Genomic DNA, 14,851 nt, shown 5'->3' with positions numbered 1-14,851 from the left:
AGATATTTACAGGTTCGTAGAGATGGCAGTGTAGATATTTCCATGTTTATGCAGATAGCGGTATAGATATTTCCATGGTTATACAGATGGTGGTGTAGATATTTCCATGTTTATAGAGATGGCGGTCTAGATATTTCCATGTTTATAGAGATAGTGGTGTAGTTATTTCCAAGTTTATAGAGACAGCATTGTAGATATTTTCATGTTTACACAGATGGCGGTGTAGATATTTTCATGTTTACACAGATAGCGGTGTAGATAATGCCATGTTAACACAGATAGCAGTGTGAACATTTCCATGTTTACACAGATAGCGGTGTGGATATTTCCATGTTTATGTAGATAGCGCTATATATATTTCCATGTTTATACAGATAGCGGTGCGGATATTTCCATGTTTATACAGATAGTGGTGCAGATATTTCCATGTTTATAAAGATAGCAGTGTAGATATTTCCAGCTTGATACAGATGGCTGTGTAGATATGTCCATGTTCGTACAGATGGTGGTGTAGATATTTCCATGTTCATACACATGGCGGTGTAGATATTTCGAAGTTTATAGAGAGAGCGCTGTAGTCATTTCCATATTTATAGGGAAATCTGTGTAGATATTTCCATGTATATGCAGATAGCTGTGTAGCTATTTCCATGTTCATGCAGATAGCGGTGTAGATATTTCCATGTTCATCCAGATGCCGGTGTAGATACTTGCATGTTCATACAGATAGCGGTGTAGATAATTCCAATTATATACAGATAGCAGTGTAGATATTTCTAGGTTCATACAGATAGCGGTGTACATATTTCCACGTTTATAGACATGGCGGTGTAGATATTTCCATGTTCATTCAAATGGCGGTGTAGATATTTCCATGCTTATAGAGATGGCGGTGTAGATATTTCATGTTTACACAGATAGCGGTGTAGATATTTCCATGTTCATACAGATAGCGGTGTAGATATTTCCATGTTCATACAGAGAGCGGTGTAGATATTTCCATGTTCATACAGATAGCGGTGTAGATATTTCCATGTTCATACAGATAGCAGTGTAGGTATTTCCATGTTCTTACAGTTAGCGGTGTACATATTTCCATGTTCTTACAGATGGCGATGTAAATATTTCCATGTTCATACAGATGGCAGTGCAGATATTTACATGTTCATACAGGTGGCGGTGTAGATATTTCCATGTTTATACAGATAGCAGTGTAGTTATTTCCAAGTTTATAGAGATAGCAGTGTAGATATTTCCATTGATATACAGATAGCTGAGTAGATATTTGCATGTTCATACAGATAGCGGTGTAGATACTTCCATGTTCATACAGATAGTGGTGTAGATATTTCCATGTTTATACAGATAGTGGTGCGGATATTTCCATGTTTATACAGATAGTGGTGCAGATATTTCCATGTTTATACAGATAGCGGTGTAGATACTTCCATCTTAATTCAGATGGCGGTGTAGATATGTCCATGTTCGTACAGATGGCGTTGTACATATTTCCATGTTCATACAGATGGCGGTGTAGATATTTTGAAGTTTATTGAGATAGCGCTGTAGTTATTTCCATATTTATTGAGAAATCTATGTAGATATTTCCATTATCATGCAGATAGCGGTGTAGATATTTCCATGTTCATCCAGATGCCGGTGTAGATATATCCATGTTCATACAGATGGGGGTGAAGATATTTCCATGTTCATACAGATGGCGGTGTAGATATTTCCATGTTCATACAAATGGCGGTGTAGATATTTCCATGTTCATAGAGATGGCGGTGTAGATATTTCCATGTTCATACAGTTAGCCGTGTAGATATTTCCATGTTCATACAGAGTGCGGTGTAGATAATTCCATGTTTGTATTTATGGCAGTGTAGATATTTCCATGTTCATTCAGGTGGCGGTGTAGATATTTCCATTTTTATGCAGATAGCAGTGTAGTTATTTCCATGTTTATAGAGATATCAGTGTAGATATTTCCATTGATACACAGATAGCTGTGTAGATATTTGCATGTTCATACAGATAGCGGTATAGATATTTCCATGTTCATACAGATGGCGGTGTAGATATTTCCATGCTCATACAGTCATCGGTGTAGATATTTCCATGTTCATAGAGATGGCGGTGTAGATATTTCCATGTACATACAAATAGCGGTGTAGATATTTCCATTTTTATAGAGATGACGGTGGAGATATTTCCATGTTGATACAGATAGCAGTGTAGTTATTTCCTTGTTTGTAGAGATAGCAGTGTAGATATTTCCATTGATATACAGATAGCTGTGTAGATATTTGCATGTTCATACAGTTAGCGGTGTAGATGTTTCCATGCTTATGCAGATAGCGGTATAGATATTTCCATGTTTATACAGATGGTGGTGTAGATATTTCCAAGTTTATAGAGATGGCGGTCTAGATATTTCCATGTTTATAGAGATAGTGGTGTAGTTATTTCCAAGTTTATAGAGACAGTGTTGTAGATATTTTCATGTTTACACAGATGGCGGTGTAGATATTTTCATGTTTACACAGATAGCGGTGTAGATATTGCCATGTTAACACAGATAGCGGTGTGGACATTTCCATGTTTACACAGATAGCGGTGTGGATATTTCCATGTTTATGTAGATATCGGTACAGATATTTCCATGTTTATACAGATAGCGGTGCGGATATTTCCATGTTTATACAGATAGTGGTGCAGATATTTCCATGTTTATAAAGATAGCGGTGTAGATATTTCCAGCTTAATACAGATGGCTGTGTAGATATGTCCATGTTCGTACAGATGGCGGTGTAGATATGTCCATGTACATACAGATGGCGGTGTAGATATTTCGAAGTTTATAGAGAGAGCGCTGTAGTCATTACCATATTTATAGAGAAATCTGTGTAGATATTTCCATGTATATGCAGATATCTGTGTAGATATTTCCATTATCATGCAGATAGCGGTGTAGATATTTCCATGTTCATCCACATGCCGGTGTAGATATATCCATGTTCATACAGATGGGGGTGAAGATATTTCCATGTTCATACAGATGGCGGTGTAGATATTTCCATGTTCATACAAATGGCGGTGTAGATATTTCCATGTTCATAGAGATGGCGGTGTAGATATTTCCATGTTCATACAGTTAGCCGTGTAGATATTTCCATGTTCATACAGAGGGCGGTGTAGATATTTCCATGTTCGTATGGATGGCAGTGTAGATATTTCCATGTTCATTCAGGTGGCGGTGTAGATATTTCCATGTTTATACAGATAGCAGTGTAGTTATTTCCATGTTTATAGAGATAGCAGTGTAGATATTTCCATTGATATACAGATAGCTTTGTAGATATTAGCATGTTCGTACAGATAGCGGTGTAGATATTTCCATGTTCATACAGATAGCGGTGTAGATATTTCCATGTTCATACAGATAGCGGTGTAGTTATTTCCATGTTCATACAGATAGCGGTGTAGATATTTCCATGTTCATACAGATGGCATTGTAGATATTTACATGTTCATACAGATGACGGTGTAGATATTTCCATGTTCGTACCGATGACAATGTAGATATTTCCATGTTCATACAGGTGGCGGTGTAGATATTTCCATGTTTATACAGATAGCAGTGTAGTTATTTCCGTGTTTATAGAGATAGCAGTGCAGATATTTCCATTGATAAACAGATAGCTTTGTAGATATTTGTATGTTCATACAGATAGCGGTATAGAAATTTCCATGTTGATACAGATAGCGGTGTAGATATTTCCATGTTCATACAGATGGCGGTGTAGATATTTACAGGTTCGTAGAGATGGCGGTGTAGATATTTCCATGTTTATGCAGATATTGGTATAGATATTTTCATGTTTATACTGATGGTGGTGTAGATATTTCCATGTTTATAGAGATGGCGGTCTAGATATTTCCATGTTTATAGAGATAGTGGTGTAGTTATTTCCAAGTTCATAGAGACAGCGTTGTAGATATTTTCATGTTTACACAGATGGCGGTGTAGATATTTTCATGTTTACAGAGATAGCGGTGTAGATATTGCCATGTTAACACAGATAGCGGTGTGGACATTTCCATGTTTACACAGATAGCGGTGTGGATATTTCCATGTTTATGTAGACAGCGGTGTAGATATTTCCATGTTTATACAGATAGCGGTGTGGATATTTCCATGTTTATACAGATAGTGGTGCAGATATTTCCATGTTTATAAAGATAGCAGTGTAGATATTTCCAGCTTAATACATATGGCTGTGTAGATATGTCCATGTTCGTACAGATGGCGGTGTAGATATGTCCATGTTCATACAGATGGCGGTGTAGATATTTCGAAGTTTATAGAGAGAGCGCTGTAGTCATTTCCATATTTATAGAGAAATCTGTGTAGATATTTCCATGTATATGCAGATAGCTGTGTAGATATTTCCATGTTCATGCAGATAGCGGTGTAGATATTTCCATGTTCATCCAGATGCCGGTGTAGATATTTGCATGTTCATACACATAGCGGTGTAGATATTTCCATGTTCATACAGATAGCGGTGTAGATATTTCCATGTTCATACAGATAGCAGTGTAGATATTTCCATGTTCATACAGATAGCGGTGTAGATAATTCCAATTATATACTGATAGCAGTGTAGATATTTCTAAGTTCATACAGATAGCGGTGTATATATTTCCACGTTTATAGAGATGGCGGTGTAGATATTTCCATGTTCATTCAGATGGCGGTGTAGATATTTCCATGCTTATAGAGATGGCGGTGCAGATATTTTCATGTTTACACAGATAGCGGTGTGGACATTTCCATGTTTACACAGATAGCAGTGTGGATATTTCCATGTTTATGCAGATATTGGTGTAGATATTTCCATGTTTATACAGATAGCGGTGCGGATATTTCCATGTTTGTACAGATAGTGGTGCAGATATTTCCATGCTTATACAGATAGCGGTGTAGATCTTTCCATCTTAATACAGATGGCGGTGTAGATATGTCCATGTTCGTACAGATGGCGGTGTAGATATTTCCATGTTCATACTGATGGTGGTGTAGGTATTTCGAAGTTTATAGAGATAACGCTGTAGTTATTTCCATATTTATAGAGAAATCTGTGTAGATATTTCCATGTATAAGCAGATAGCTGTGTAGATATTTCCATGTTCATGCAGATAGCGGTATAGATATTTCCATGTTCATCCAGATGCCGGTGTAGATATTTGCATGTTCATACAGATAGCGGTGTAGATATTTCCATGTTCATACAGATAGCGGTGTGGATATTTCCATGTTCATACAGAAGGCGGTGAAGATATTTACAGGTTCGTAGAGATGGCAGTGTAGATATTTCCATGTTTATGCAGATAGCGGTATAGATATTTCCATGGTTATACAGATGATGGTGTAGATATTTCCATGTTTATAGAGATGGCGTTCTAGATATTTCCATGTTTATAGAGACAGTGGTGTAGTTATTTCTAAGTTTATAGAGACAGCGGTGTAGATATTTTCATGTTTACACAGATAGCGGTGTAGATATTGCCATGTTAACACAGATAGCAGTGTGGACATTTCCATGTTTACACAGATAGCGGTGTGGATATTTCCATGTTTATGTAGATAGCGCTATAGATATTTCCATGTTTATACAGATAGCGGTGCGGATATTTCCGTGTTTATACAGATAGTGGTGCAGATATTTCCATGTTTATAAAGATAGCGGAGTAGATATTTCCAGCTTAATACAGATGGCTGTGTAGATATGTCCATGTTCGTACAGATGGCGGTGTAGATATGTCCATGTTCATACTGATGGCGGTGTAGATATTTCGAAGTTTATAGAGAGAGCGCTGTAGTCATTTCCATATTTATAGAGAAACCTGGGTAGATATTTCCATGTATATGCAGATAGCTGTGTAGCTATTTCCATGTTCATGCAGATAGCGGTGTAGATATTTCCATGTTCATCCAGATGCCGGTGTAGATATTTGCATGTTCATACAGATAGCGGTGTAGATAATTCCAATTATATACAGATAGCAGTGTAGATATTTTAAGTTCATACAGATAGCAGTGTACATATTTCCACGTTTATAGAGATGGCGGTGTAGATATTTCCATGTTCATTCAGATGGCGTTGTAGATATTTCCATGCTTATAGAGATGGCGGTGTAGATATTTTCATGTTTACACAGATAGCGGTGTAGACATTTCCATGCTTACACAGATAGCGGTGTGGGTATTTCCATGTTTATGCAGATAGCGGTGTAGATATTTCCATGTTTATACAGATAGCAGTGCGGATATTTCCATGTTTGTACAGATAGTGGTGCAGATATTTCCATGCTTATACAGATAGCGGTGTAGATATTTCCATCTTAATACAGACGGCGGTGTAGATATGTCCATGTTCATACAGATGGCGGTGTAGATATTTCCATGTTCATACTGATGGCGGTGTAGGTATTTCGAAGTTTATAGAGATAACGCTGTAGTTATTTCCATATTTATAGAGAAATCTGTGTAGATATTTCCATGTATATGCAGATAGCTGTGTAGATATTTCCATGTTTATACAGATAGCGGTATAGATATTTCCATGTTCATCGAGATTCTGGTGTAGACATTTGCATGTTCATACAGATAGCGGTGTAGATATTTCCATGTTCATACAGATAGCGGTGTAGATATTTCCATGTTCATACAGAGAGCGGTGTAGATATTTCCATGTTCATACAGATAGCGGTGTAGATATTTCCATGTTCATACAGATAGCGCTGTAGGTATTTCCATGTTATTACAGTTAGCGGTGTACATATTTCCATGTTCTTACAGATGGCGGTGTAAATATTTCCATGTTCATACAGATGGCAGTGTATTTATTTACATGTTCATACAGGTGGCGGTGTAGATATTTCCATGTTTATACAGATTGCAGTGTAGTTGTTTCCAAGTTTATAGAGATAGCAGTGTAGATATTTCCATTGATATACAGATAGCTGAGTAGATATTTGCATGTTCATACCGATAGCGGTGTAGATACTTCCATGTTCATACAGATAGCGGTGTAGATATTTCCATGTTTATACAGATAGTGGTGCGGATATTTCCATGTTTATACAGATAGTTGGGCAGATATTTCCATGTTTATACAGATAGCGGTGTAGATATTTCCATCTTAATACAGATGGCGGTGTAGATATGTCCATGTTCGTACAGATGGCGTTGTACGTATTTCCATGTTCATACAGATGGCGGTGTAGATATTTTGAAGTTTATAGAGATAGCGCTGTAGTTATTTCCATATTTATTGAGAAATCTGTGTAGATATTTCCATTATCATGCAGATAGCGGTGTAGATATTTCCATGTTCATAGAGATGGCGGTGTAGATATTTCCATGTTCATACAGAGGGCGGTGTAGATAATTCCATGTTCGTATGGATGGCAGTGTAGATATTTCCATGTTCATTCAGGTGGCTGTGTAGATATTTCCATGTTTATACAGATAGCAGTGTAGTTATTTCCATGTTTATAGAGATAGCAGTGTAGATATTTCCATTGATATACAGATAGCTGTGTAGATATTTGCATGTTCGTACAGATAGCGGTGTAGATATTTCCATGTTCATACAGAGAGCGGTGTAGATATTTCCATGTTCATGCAGATAGCGGTATAGATATTTCCATGTTTATACAGATGGTGGTGTAGATATTTCCATATTTATACACATGGCTGTCTAGATATTTCCATGTTTATAGAGATAGTGGTGTAGTTATTTCCAAGTTTATAGAGACAGCGTTGTAGATATTTCCATGTTTATACAGATAGCGGTGAAGATATTTCCATGTTTATACAGATAGCGGTGTAGATATTTCCATGTTTATAGAGATAGTTTTGTAGATAATTCCAATTTTATACAGATAGCAGTGTACATATTTCCAAGTTCATACAGATAGCTGTGTAGATATTTCCACGTTTATAGAGATGCCGGTGTAGATATTTCCATGTTCATACAGATGGCGGTGTAGATATTTCCATGTTTATTGAGATGGCGGTGTAGATATTTTCATGTTTACACAGATGGCGGTGTAGATATTTCCATGTTTACACAGATAGCGGTGTAGACATTTCCATGTTTAAACAGATAGCGGTGTGGACATTTCCATGTTTATGCAGATAGCGGTGTAGATATTTCCATGTTTATACAGATAGCGGTGCGGATATTTTCATGTTTATACAGATAGTGGTGCAGATATTTCCATGTTTATAGAGATAGCGGTGTAGATATTTCCATCTTAATTCAGATGGCGGTGTAGATATGTCCATGTTCGTACAGATGGTGGTGCAGATATTTCCAAGTTCATACAGTTAGCGGTGTAGATATTTCCATGTTCATACAGAGGGCTGTGTAGATATTTCCATGTTCATACAGATGGCGGTGTAGATATTTCCATGTTCGTATGGATGGCAGTGTAGATATTTCCATGTTCATACAGGTGGCGGTGTAGATATTTCCATGTTTATACAGATAGCAGTGTAGTTATTTCCATGTTTATAGAGATAGGAGTGTAGATATTTCCATTGATATACAGATAGCTGTGTAGATATTTGCATGTTCATACAGATACCGGTGTAGATATTTCCATGTTCATACAGTTAGCAGTGTAGATATTTCCATGTTCATACAGTGGGCGGTGTAGATATTTACATGTTTACACAGATGGCGGTGTAGATATTTCCATGTTTACACAGAAAGCGGTGTACAAATTTCCATGTTTACACAGATAGCGGTGTGGATATTTCCATGTTTATGCAGATAGCGGTGTAGATATTTCCATGTTTATACAGATAGCGGTGCGGATATTTTCATGTTTATACAGATAGTGGTGCAGATATTTCCATGTTTATATAGATAGCGGTGTAGATATTTCCATCTTAATACAGATGGCGGTGTAGATATGTCCATGTTCGTACAGATGGTGGTGCAGATATTTCCATGTTCATACAGTTAGCGGTGTAGATATTTCCATGTTCATACAGAGGGCGGTGTAGATATTTATATGTTCATACAGATGGCGGTGTAGATATTTCCATGTGCGTATGGATGGCAGTGTAGATATTTCCGTCTTCATACAGCTGGAGGTGTAGATATTTCCGTGTTTATACAGATAGCTGTGTAGATATTTGCATGTTCATACAGATAGCTGTGTAGATATTTGCATGTTCATACAGATAGCGGTATAGGTATTTCCATTTTCATACAGATAGCGGTGTAGATATTTCCATGTTCATACAGATGGCGGTGTAGATATTTACATGTTCATACAGATGGCGGTGTAGATATTTCCATGTTCGTACAGATGGTGGTGTAGATATTTCCATGTTCATAGAGATGGCGGTGTAGATATTTCCATGTTTATGGAGATAGCGGTATAGTTATTTCCATGTTTAAACAGATGGTGGTGTAGATATTTCCATGTTTCTAGAGATGGCAGTCTAGTTATTTCCATGTTTATAGAGATAGTGGTGTAGTTATTTCCAAGTTTATAGAGACAGCATTGTAGATATTTCCATGTTTATACAGATAGAGGTGAAGATATTTCCATGTTTATAAACACAGCGGTGTAGATATTTCCGTGTTTATATAGATAGCGGTGTAGATATTTCCATGTTTATAGAGATAGCAGTGTAGATATTTCCATTGATATACAGGTAGCTCTGTAGATATTTGCATGTTCATACAGATAGCGGTGAAGATATTTCCATGTTCATACAGATAGCGGTGTAGATATTTCCATGTTCATAGAGATGGCGGTGTAGATATTTCCATGTACATAGAAATGGCGGTGTAGATATTTCCATGTTCATAGAGATGACGGTGGAGATATTTCCATGTTTATACAGATAGCAGTGTAGTTATTTCCTTGTTTGTAGAGATAGCAGTGTAGATATTTCCATTGATATACAGATAGCTGTGTAGATATTTGCATGTTCATACAGATAGCGGTGTAGATATTTCCATGTTTATACAGATAGCGGTGTAGATATTTCCATGTTTATAGAGATAGTTTTGTAGATAATTCCAATTTTATACAGATAGCAGTGTAGATATTTCCAAGTTCATATAGATAGCGGTGTAGATATTTCCACGTTTATAGAGATGGCGGTGTAGATATTTCCATGTTCTTACAGATGGCGGTGTAGATATTTCCATGTTTATTGAGATGGTGGTGTAGATATTTTCATGTTTACACAGATGGCGGTGTAGATATTTCCATGTTTACACAGATAGCGGTGTAGGCATTTCCATGTTTACACAGATAGCGGTGTGGATATTTCCATCTTTATGCAGATAGCGGTGTAGATATTTCCATGTTTATACAGATAGCAGTGCGGATATTTTCATGTTTATACAGATAGTGGTGCAGATATTTCCATGTTTATAGAGATAGCGGTGTAGATATTTCCATGTTCATGCTGATAGCCGTGTAGTTATCTCCATGTTCATCCAGATGCCGGTGTAGATATATCCATGTTCATACAGATGGCGGTGAAGATATTTCCATGTTCATACAGATGGTGGTGTAGATATTTCCATGTTCATACAAATGGCGGTGAAGATATTTCCATGTTCATACAGATAGCGGTGTAGATATTTCCATGTTCATACAGATAGCGATGTAGGTATTTCCATGTTCTTACAGTTATCGTTGTAGATATTTCCATGTTCATGCAGAGGGCGGTGTAGATATTTCCATGTTCATACAGATGGCAGTGTAGATATTTCCATGTTCATACAGGTGGCGGTGTAGATATTTCCATGTTTATACAGATAGCAGTGTAGTTATTTCCATGTTTATAGAGATAGCAGTGTAGATATTTCCATTGATATACAGATAGCTGTGTAGATATTTGCATGATCATACAGATAGCATTGTAGATATTTCCATGTTCATACAGATAGCGGTGTAGATATATCCATGTTTATACAGATAGTGGTGCGGATATTTCCATGTTCATACAGATAGTTGGGCAGATATTTACGTGTTTATACAGATAGCGGTGTAGATATTTCCATCTTAATACAGATGGCGGTGTAGATATGTCCATGTTCGTACAGATGGCGTTGCACATATTTCCATTTTCATACAGATGGTGGTGTAGATATTTCGAAGTTTATAGAGACAGCGCTGTAGTTATTTCCATATTTATAGAGAAATCTGTGTAGATATTTCCATGTACATGCAGATAGCTATGTAGATATTTCCATGTTCATGCAGATAGCGGTGTAGTTATTTCCATGTTCATCCAGATGCCGGTGTAGTTATATCCATTTTCATACAGATGGCGGTGAGGATATTTCCATGTTCATACAGATGGCGGTGTTGATATTTCCATGTTCATACAAATGGCGGTGAAGATATTTCCATGTTCATAGAGATGGCGGTGTAGATATTTCCAAGTTCATACAAATGGCGGTGTAGATATTTCCATGTTCATAGAGATGGGGGTGTAGATATTTCCATGTTTACACAGATAACAGTGTAGTTATTTCCATGTTTATAGAGATAGCAGTGTACATATTTCCATTGATATACAGATAGCTGTGAAGAGATTTCCTTGTTCATACACATAGCGGTGTAGATATTTCCATGTTCATACAGAGAGCGGTGTAGATATTTCCATGTTCATACAGATAACGGTGTAGATATTTCCATGTTCATACAGATAGCGATGCAGATATTTCCATGTTCGTACACTTAGCGGTATAGAGATTTCCGTGTTCATACAGATGGCAGTGTAGATATTTACATGTTCATACAGATGGCGGTGTAGATATTTCCATGTTCGTACAGATGGCGTTGTAGATATTTCCATGTTCATAGAGATGGCGGTGTAGATATTTCCATTTTTATGCAGTTAGCGGTATAGATATTTCCATGTTTATACAGATGTTGGTGTAGATATTTCCATGTTTATAGAGATGGCGGTCTAGATATTTCCATGTTTATAGAGATAGTGGTGTAGTTATTTCCAAGTTTATAGAGACAGCGTTGTAGTTATTTCCATGTTTATAGAGATAGCGATGAAGATATTTCCATGTTTATACAGATAGCAGTGTAGATATTTCCATGTTTATACAGATAGCGTTGTAGGTATTTCCATGTTTATAGAGATAGTGGTGTCGATAATTCCAATTTTATACAGATAGCAGTGTAGATATTTCCAAGTTCATACAGATAGCGGTTTAGATATTTCCACGTTTATAGAGATAGCGGTGTAGATATTTCCATGTTCATACAGATGGCGGTGTAGATATTTCCATGTTTATAGAGATGGTGGTGTATATATTTTCATGTTTACACAGATGGTGGTGTAAATATTTCCATGTTTACACAGATAGCGGTGTAGACATTTCCATGTTTACACAGATAGCGGTGTGGATATTTCCATGTTTATGCAGATAGCGGTGTAGATATTTCCATGTTTATACAGATAGCGGTGCGGATATTTCCATGTTTATACAGATAGTGGTGCACATATTTCCATGTTTATACAGATAGCGGTGTAGATATTTCCATCTTATTACAGATGGCGGTGTAGATATATCCGTGTTCGTACAGATGGTGGTGTAGATATTTCCATGTTCATACAGATGGCGGTGTACATATTACGAAGTTTATAGTGATTGCTCTGTAGTTATTTCCATATTTATAGAGAAATCTGTGTAGATATTTCCATGTATATGCAGATAGCTGTGTAGATATTTCCATGTTCATGCAGATAGCGGTGTAGATATTTCCATGTTCATCCAGATGCCGGTGTAGATATATCCATGTTCATACAGATGGGGGTGAAGATATTTCCATGTTCATACAGATGGTGTTGTAGATATTTCCATGTTCATACAAATGGCGGTGTAGATATTTCCATGTTCATACAGAAGGCGGTGTAGATATTTCCATGTACATACAAATGGCGGTGTAGATATTTCCATGTTCATAGAGATGGCGGTGTAGATATTTCCATGTTTATACAGATAGCAGTGTAGTTATTTCCATGTTTATAGAGATAGCAGTGTAGATATTTCCATTGATATACAGATAGCTGTGTAGATATTTCCATGTTCGTACAGATAGCGGTGTACATATTTCCATATTCAAACAGATAACGGTGTAGATATTTCCATGTTCATACAGATAGCGGTGTAGATATTTCCATGTTCATACAGTTAGCGGTGTAGATATTTCGATGTTCATACAGATGGCGGTGTAGATATTTACATGTTCATTCAGATGACGGTGCAGATATTTCCATGTTCGTACAGATGGCGGTGTAGATATTTCCATGTTCATAGAGATGGCGGTGTAGATATATCCATGTTTATGCAGATTGCGGTATAGATATTTCCATGTTTATACAGATGGTGGTGCAGATATTTCCATGTTTATAAACATGGCGGTCAGGATATTTCCGTGTTTATAGAGATAGTGGTAAAGTTATTTCCAAGTTTATAGAGTCAGTGTTGTAGATATTTCCATGTTTATACAGATAGCGGTGAAGATATTTCCATGTTTATAGAGATAGCGGTGTCGATATTTCCATGTTTATACAGATAGCGGTGTACATCTTTCCATGTTTATAGAGACAGTGGTGTAGATAATTCCAATTTTATACATATAGCAGTGTAGATATTTCCAAGTTCATACAGATAGCGGTGTAGATATTTCCACGTTTATAGAGATTGCGGTGTAGATATTTCCATGTTCATACAGATGGCGGTGTAGATATTTCCATGTTTACAGAGATGGCGGTGTAGATATTTTCATGTTTACACAGATGGCGGAGTAGATATTTCCATGTTTACACAGATAGCGGTGTAGACATTTCCATGTTTACAAAGATAGCGGTGTGGATATTTCCATGTTTATGCAGATAGCGGTGTAAATAATTCCATGTTTATACAGATAGCGGTGCGTATATTTCCATGTTTATACAGATAGTGGTGCAGATATTTCCATGTTTATACAGATAGCGGTGTAGATATTTCCATCTTATTACAGATGGCGGTGTAGATATTTCCATGTTCATACAGATGGCGGTTTAGATATTTCGAAGTTTATAGAGATAGCGCTGTAGTTATTTCCATATTTATAGAGAAATCTGTGTAGATATTTCCATGTATATGCAGACAGTAGTGTAGATATTTTCACGTTCATGCAGATAGCGGTGTAGTTATTTCCATGTTCATCCAGATGCCGGTGTAGATATATCCCTGTTCATACAGATGGCGGTGAAGATATTTCCATGTTCATACAGATGGCGGTGTAGATATTTCCATGTTCATACAAATGGCGGTGTAGATATTTCCATGTTCATAGAGATGGCAGTGTAGATATTTCCGTGTTCATACGAATGGCAGTGTAGATATTTCCATGTTCATAGAGATGGCGGTGTAGATATTTCCATGTTTATACAGATAGCAATGTAGTTATTTCCATGTTTATAGAGATAGCAGTGTAGATATTTCCATTGATATACAGATAACTGTGTAGATATTTTCATGTTCATACACATAGCGGTGTAGATATTTCCATGTTCATACAGATGGCGGTGTAGATATTTCCATGTTCGTACAGATGGCGATGTAGATATTTCCAGGTTCATAGAGATGGCGGTGTAGATATTTCCATGTTTATGCAGATAGCTGTATAGATATTTCCATGTTTATACAGATGGTGGTGTAGATATTTCCATGTTTATAGAGATGGCGGTCTAGATATTTCCATGTTTATAGAGATAGTGGTGTAGTTA

This window comes from Gorilla gorilla, chromosome 11, assembly GCF_029281585.2.
Source record: "Gorilla gorilla gorilla isolate KB3781 chromosome 11, NHGRI_mGorGor1-v2.1_pri, whole genome shotgun sequence".
Taxonomy (NCBI): Eukaryota; Metazoa; Chordata; class Mammalia; order Primates; family Hominidae; genus Gorilla; species Gorilla gorilla.
This window is presented reverse-complemented; position numbering follows the sequence as displayed.